Genomic DNA, 8,470 nt, shown 5'->3' with positions numbered 1-8,470 from the left:
GAATGCTATTGATTTTTGTGTGTTGATTTTGCATCCTGCCTGTTTACTGAATTCAGAATATATTTTAAGGATAGAGCTAACTTGCTGGTGTATTAGATGTGAAGTGTGAGGGGAAAATGAGGTCTTCGTCCTGAGCAACTGGGTCAATGTGGTATCTTTGTCTAAGATGAGGAGGAACAGGTATAACGAACGGGTGAAATCAAGAGCTCTATCATGCAGATGTTATGGTTGAGATGACTGTTAGACATTTGAGTGGGGATGTCAGGTAGACAGATTTTCTAGTGAGAAATCTGGAGACATATTGCGGTTGGAAATGTAAATTTAGAAAAATCATCAGCATGTAAATGATATTTAAGCCACAGTGCAAAGAGAGAAGATGTCTAGTGCAGAAGTGAAGGGGTCAGTCTCAGGAGCAGACAACAGCTCATCCAGAATATATGGGTAGAGGCAACATAATGTGAACTTGGAGACAGACTTCTTGAGTTCAAATCGGGACTTTGCCACATGCCGTCTGTGAGACTTTGAACAAGTTATTTCACCTCTATATCTTAGTTTCTTAATCTGTAAATTGGGATAATAGTACCTGCCTCCTAGGGTTTTGTGAAGATTAAATGAGATAATTTATGTAAGGCACTTATTGTGCCTGGCATGAGTGAGCACTATAAGTGTTAGCTACATAGGAAGATTGGTAGATTTGATGGATGGAAGGGGAAGTAGTTCTCATCACACAAACAGCCCATTCATTTAGCAAGTATTTATTGAGCACTTACTGTATGCTAGCTACTGTTCAAGGGGATAGGGTATGGCATGAACAAAACAGAGGATCTGCCCTCATAGCGTTTGCATTCTAGTGGCAGGGGCAGATAATAAACAAACAAGTTTGCAGATGTTAATAAGTACTGTGGAAAAAAATAAAATATGTTAAGGGAGTTACAGAGTGTTTGGGGTTGATAGGGAGTGGATATTTTATATAGAGTGGTCAGGGAAAGCCACACTGTTAAGGTGACTTATGAACAGACAATTAAAAAGGTAATTAGTAATGACATGAATAAAAATAAAACATAGTATATGATTAGAGGACAGATAATGTTGGGAGCTTCTGATTATAAAGAGTAGTCAAGAAAAGCCTCACTACATAAGTGACATTTGAGCAGAGACCTAAAGGAAGTGGCCATGCAATATCAGGAGAGAGTACCCCGAGTGGAGGACCAGTAAGTGTAGAGGCCTTAAGGCAGGAGCATTTTGGGCATACTTGAGCGTTAGTGGGTAGGTTTAGTGGTGCCCGAGTAGAGTGAAAGAAAGGGGAAATTAGATAAGAGAGGACTTAAGAGGAGGACCAGAGTGTTACGCTTCTCACTGTGAAGGGAGATGAAAAAAAGGATTACTCAAAGCACCATGAATGCAATGAGAAGCCCAAAGGGACTGCACCTCAGCAACTCCTCTGTTAGAAGGAGAAACCTCGGTCCAGCCTGGTTATAAAATTTGCTTCTGTTTTTTATCGTAAAGACAAGAGGTTTCACAAGAAAAATCAGTTGATTCAATCGTTTTGAAAGGACACAAAGATATGGGCAGTGTGACAAAAATTATCTATGGCTCAGTATAGCTGAAACAACGGAAACTAGCAACATCAGTAAAATTAACAATGAGACATTCCAAAGTACAATATGTGAAAAGCTAAGTTCGTCAAACTGTGATCATTATGTAAAATATAAACCTCTCCTCAAATGATTTAAGCAAAAGTTACATTCTTATGATTAAATCTAAGTATAATTGTCTCTAAAGATTCCACCAACAGACAGCTTGCGCTTAGCAAACATTTTTTCACATCTTTCCCTTCAGCAACTATTAAAATCTCTTAACAGGATCAGTATGACAACCACATGTTAGCTATAAAATCATTAAAGTATACAATCCCATACCTCAGCAGTGGTTAGAGTTGATTAGATAGGCTGTTGCCTCCTGGCCAGAGACCATTGCCTCATACATGCATTACCTAAAAAACCTATTCTAAAAATCAAATGAGAATCAACACATACCTAATTAGAATTGATTAAATGGGCTTTTGCCACACTATCTGTGGGCTGTTGCCTCCTGGCCAGAGACCATTGCCTCATACATGCATTACCTAAAAACCCTATTCTAAAAACCAAATGAGAATCAAGATTTCTAACCCTCTGCACCAGAGGCCAAATCATGTAGGAACTGGCTCATTATAAGGAGCTAGACTTTTGCTCTGAAATGAAAAACCATTAGATGGTTTTGAAGATGGGGTGACATGATCTGACCTATGTCTTAAGGATCACTCTGACTGCTGTGCTGAAAATGGTCTGTAGTGGAGCAAGGGAGAAAACAGAGTCACCAGGTAGGTTATGTGAGAGGCAGCCTGGGGTGATAGCAATGAAGTAAGAAGTGGTAGGATTCTGGATATATTCTGAAGGTAGAGCTGTTAGGATTTGTCTATCGATTGGATGTTGGATGCAAAAGAAAGAGAATAGTCAAGGATGACTCCAAAGTTTTGTGCCTGAGAAACTGGAAGAAAACTGCCATTTATTGAGTTGTAGGAGGTAAGATGAGAGCACGCAGAGTGGGTGGAGTGGGGTGGAAATCGGAAGTTTGGTTTTGGATATGTTAAATGTAAGACTAGACATCCAAAGCAGAGTTCTTGAGGAGGTAATTAGATATATAAGGTTTATGGGAGATGTCTGGGCTATAGGTATAAATTTGGTAGTCATAAGCACATGTGGGTGGTATTTTAAAGCTATGGAACCAGAAGTTACCACTAAAGGAGCGAGGGTAGTTACAGAAAAGAAGAGTATAGAAGCAATAGGTCTATATGTAGACAGAGAGAATATGCGGAAGAAAAAGAAGATAAAGGCTATACAAGAGAAAAAGACTGACATTCAGGTTGGGGAAATGAAGAGAAATTAGTAGACAGAATTATACTCAACACTCAATTTCTGGAAGGCTTATTTGGTAATTTAGTGTAATCAGTAGGGAATTTCTTCAAAGTGTCAGAATTTATGGCAGCAATGACATTTTTGTAAATGTTTAATCAAATCGCAACTCTTGCTTTGAACTTGATGAGGCAGACCACTCATGCTATTATCAAGCTACTTATATAATTATGATTTTTCCCAATTTCCTTTTTCAAGACTATCTAAAAATACTGTCAGAATTTCATAGTCTGAGAAATGAACAGAAGTTCAACTCATCCTCCAGGTGGTTTGTAGTCAGATAACTGTGACTTTATTTCTACTTATAACTTAAGTATATAAATACGTGAGTCTAGATTTTTAAAAAGTAAGAACAGCAACAAGTACATTTCTTTTCTTGTTTCTTATCCTACACAACCATCAGTGAATCCCAGCTTGTTAGAAATCTCTATTGCTTATAAGTATACTCTATCTTAGCTTATGCTTATGGATTTTATGATAATGAAAATTACAAATTGGTTGCCTTCACATTTTGTAGCTTTAGCCATTTGGATCATTCATTCTTTCTACAAAACAACGTATGTACCACAAAAATTGAGGGCCAAACAAGATGGATATTCTGCAAATGCAGCTCAAGTAACAAAGTAGGAAAACTAAGAGAAAATTCATCTGAAATTGAAAAGGTAAGACTTGTTTTGTGGCAAGATGGAGATGGTCTTTTCTTGCCAGTATCTTTAAAGTCTGACCTCATTCTCTTCAGATTCTATAAGCCTTAACAAACTTACCCAATGGGTATTGAGTATACAACATCTATTTAGTGCTCAGTCCTGTTTAGTGTTTGAAGAGTCCTCTGCTCAGCACTGAAAAACATGGATTTGAGAGTAACAGAAGACATTTTCTGCCCTGGAGAAACTTAGATCTAGTTGAGCAGAGAGAATGTACACACATAAGCCTGTTCTTAAGAACCTTTGATAGAATAACAGGTCAGCAAGTACAAATGCTACAGTACTAATGAGTGCCTATATGCTAAGGAGTGTAGAATTACTGCTTCTAAGTAGGGCTGGTGATGATGGACAGGGTATATACATGTATTCTCTGTACCTGATTTCCCATTTGGGTAACTTTCTTCAAAGAACTTAATGTAGTATTGTTCATTTGAGAAGGTTTTTATTAACTTTGGAGTCTGACTAGTGGACTAGATAATTTTTATTTATGTTATAACCCCCATTTTAAAAATCCGGAAGCAGAAAAGAGTTTGAACTCTACTGCTTAACAGCCTTTGGGAGAGCAGAACTTGAGAACACAAGGGGTTCAATGTGGAGAAGATGCTGGAACTATGACTTGATCTCTGTGCTGTGTTCAGCTGTACTTCCTCTTTGAAGTGGTATCACATTTGCTGCTTCCTGCTCCTTTCCCTGTGCCTCCCTATCCTGTAGTCAGCCTTCACATCATATAGTGAAAAGTTGGACTTGTTAATTTTCTCTTTTCGTGTCATCAGCTTTCAGTGTTGTATCAGAAGCAGGGACAAATAACACCTTCTTCCCAGATAACGGCTTAGAATTTCTACTCCAGTGGTCGGCATTCCATTTATATATTCACCATATGTATTGAATAGTGTGCCAGGCACTGTGCTAGGTTCTGGGGATACAATGGTACACAAGACAAACACGGTCTTGTCTTGTGGAGTTTATAGTCAATGAAATTATAAGCATGCGATTAGATAGGAGGAATAAGTTCTGATATTCTGTTGCATACTAGGGTGACTATGGTTAACAGTTAAGTTTTGTATATTACATAATAGCTAGAGAAGAGGCTTTTGAATGTTTTCACTACAGAGAAATGATAAATGTATGAGGTGATTAATACATTAACTACCCTGACCTGATTATTATACAACTTATGTATGTGTCAAAACATTAGATTGTACCCCATAAGTATGTACAATCATGATGTGTAAATTAAGATAAAATTTTTAAAAAATATTTTTTTAAAAAAGAAATTATAAACAGATTGTGACTAAGTACTTTCAAGTTCTTTCTGACACCAAATATGTGATGTCTTTTTCAGTACCAAGTCTGACACCAATTCTGTTAATTCTCTCACCCAATTGGTGTCCAACAATTCAATTCAATTCTGACACCAAATACCTGCAGTTAGAGACTCCATGGGTTAAGGGTTCAGTCCCACAAGACTGCCCACACTTCAGATGCCAGTCGCACATGGAGTACCCATGCTACCCACACTTCTGTCTGATTTGGGTACACATTCAGGGGTCCCCATGACCTCCCAACAATACAGCTCAGGAACAGCCAAATGGAAGAGATGCACAGGACAAGGCTGGGGTGAGGGCGGAGGAGTAGCAGTTTCCATACTTTCTCCGGGTACACCACCTTCCCAGCACATCAAAGTCTTCATCAACCCAGAAGTTCCTCTTACTCCATCATTTAGGGGTTTTCATGGAGGATTTATTATGTAGTTGCGATTGATTAAATCATTGGCCATTTGCGATTGAACACAATCTCCAGTCCCTCTCCCCTTCGCAGAGGTCAGGGGATGGGGCTGAAAGTTCCAAACTTGTCATCATGGCTTGTTCTTTCCTGTAACCATCCTTCATCCTGAAGCTGTCTGCTGGTCCCCAGCCACCAATCATCTCATTAGCATATGAAAGACATTCCTATCACTCCAGAGATTTCAAGGGTTTTAAGGGCTCTGTGCTGGGAACCTGGGACAAAAGCCAAAAATATAGACATATATATATATATATATATATATATTGTTATACCACAAGTCCTTACAGATGAACTGTGCTGTAAGAGCAGATGAAGACTAGGTCAAACTAGACGTGAGGAATCATAGAACGCTTTCTGCAAGTGCCACCTCAGCTGCCGCTGAAGGAAAAGAGGGAGTACGCTAGACAAGCTGAGGTGCAAGGGCAGGCAGGAGGAGAAGGACTGCAGGCAGAGGGAACAACATAGTGTCTGTGCTAGAAGCTGAGCGTGGTTGAATCTAGAGGGAAAAGAGAGTAGTGTGAGATGAGGATAGTGAGATAAACAAGCACCTATTTCATTATTTTTCTGCTTTTGCTAAACGAATCTGGAAGAGAGTGAAGGACTTTATGGAATGAATGATATGACCTAATCAGACTAGTTTTGGGTTTTTTTAAGAATAGTATTTTTAAAAGAATACTTTAACTGCAGTGCTGAAGATGAAAGTGAAAAAGAATGGATATAGGGAGACCAGAGACTATTAAAGTAATTTAGAGAAGAGCAGTAGTAACTTGTGCTAGAATGGAAGACGTAGAGATGGAGAACAAAGCACATATTTGAGATGTGTTTGAGATGAATACAACCATCCAAATAATTAACATGGTCTCTGATTCAGTCACTAACCTCATGTGATACAATCTCTCTCACTTTGTAGATTCCATCATGCTCAGCTTCTAGTTCTATGCTCTTTTCTGCTTCACAGCAGAGATGCTGTATTTGACAGGTAGAGTTATCATGGCACGATGATAAATAAATTAATTGGATGGAGAGGTAAGACAGAGGGAGGAGTCAAAGATAGCACCCAGATTTCTTCATTGAACAACTGAACGGATGCATGGTGGCAGCATTTATTACGATAGAGTTCATTGTTGGAGTTAGAGATGTCTGCAGGACATATAGGTAAAGATGTTCAGTATAGTTCCCAGACTGAAAATTTGATTAACTATTCACCCAAAACACTTCTTTGTTTGCATTCTGGAAAGGTAAGACACATCCTATGATTTCCAGCATTTTCCAAGCTGAATTCAAAGGCAGATGGGGGAACCTCTATGTATGCAGATACTTAAGGCATTACATCTGAGGCCCTTCAGTTTTTTCTTATCTAATTTATAGCCATTCGTAACCAAATTGTGATGACATGTATATTCTTGCCTGGATATTGCCAATTATATATATTTTTTTCTTCCTAGATAGTACTCAGTGCTAAAATAGACTATTTTTAAAAAATAATTTACAAACAATAAAAGTCACCTTCTGTGAATTTTGATGACCACGTCCACAGTCAAGGTATAAAGCAGTATTATTGTCCTCCTCAAAAGTTCACCATGTCTTTTGGTAATCAACCTCTCCCCCACCCCAGCCCTCAACCTTTGGCAACCACTGATCCATTTTGAGTTAATTTTTATATAGGATGTGAAAGATGGATTGAAGTTTATTCTTTTGCATGTGGGTATTTATTGCATTGCCTTTGTACCCTGGTTAAAAATTAATTGACCGTGTATGTGTGGGTCTGTTTCTAAACTTTCTATTCTGTTCTATTGATCCATGTATCTATCCTTTCTCCAATACTATAGCTTTGTAGTATCGGTTATCAAGTCGTGTGAGTTCTCCGGCTTTATTCTTCTTTCTAACACTTGACTATTCTGCTTCCTTTGCCTTTCATTACAAATTTTAAAGTCATCTTGTTGCTTTCTCAAAAAAACATACAGGGCTTTTATTGGAATTATGTTGAATCTATTAATCAATTTGAGGAGAGCTTACCTCTTAAAAATATTGAATCTTCCAATTCATGAACATGGTACATATATTAGTCTGCTTCTGTTGCTTATAACAGAAATACCCAAAACTGGGTAATTTGTAAAGAAACAATATTTATTGATTATAGTTTCAGAGGCTGGGAAGTCCAGTCTGGGGGGCACATCTTGTGATGGCCTTGTTGGTGATGTCTCTACAGTGATGCAGGATATCACATGGCAAATGGCTTGAGCAAGAAAGAGCTCACCTGCTCACTCCCTCTCCTTAAAAAGCAATCCTTAAAAACCATGCCCATTACCCTTCATTAAACCATCAACCCATTACTCCATGAATAGATCAATCCATCCACAAGGGCAGGGTCCTCACAATCTAATCACCTCCTAAAGGCTCCACCTTCCAATTACCATAATAGAATTTCCCAAATTCTTAACACTGGCACAGTGGGGATTAAGTTTCTAACACGTGAACCTTTGGGGGACACATTAACACTTAACAGTAGATCTCTCAATTTATCTAGATCTTTTTTGATTTATTTCATCAGTGCTTTGTAGTTTTCAGCATACAAATCTTACACATTTTGAAAGATTTCTTTCTACGTACTTAATGACTTTTGATGCTGTTGTATATTTTACTATTTTGTATTTCACTTTCCAATTGTTTGTTGCTAGTACATAAAATACTGTTGATATTTGTATATTGCCCTTGTATCCATTGACCATTTACCTTGCTAAGCTTACTTAGTATTACTAGTACTTTATTGTACGTTAGGTGGAATGGTGTCCCAGACATATTTAAAGCCAAAAATAATGTCTGTTCCCACCAGCCAGCTTAGAAAGCTTTATAGCTCACAGGGCAGCACTGAGAGTACTAAGTAAGGTCTTGGCCTCAATAGTGGGGGAAAATTAACCCTAGACTAACTGCTGCTTTGATCTCACCTACCAAGGATTTAAAAAAAAAATGAAAAGATTAAACTCTTTCCAAGTATGTTAGCCATATCCCGGAATAAAACTCATAAAT

This window comes from Cynocephalus volans, chromosome X, assembly GCF_027409185.1.
Source record: "Cynocephalus volans isolate mCynVol1 chromosome X, mCynVol1.pri, whole genome shotgun sequence".
NCBI classification, from domain to species: Eukaryota; Metazoa; Chordata; class Mammalia; order Dermoptera; family Cynocephalidae; genus Cynocephalus; species Cynocephalus volans.
Note: the sequence above shows the minus strand (reverse complement) of the source record.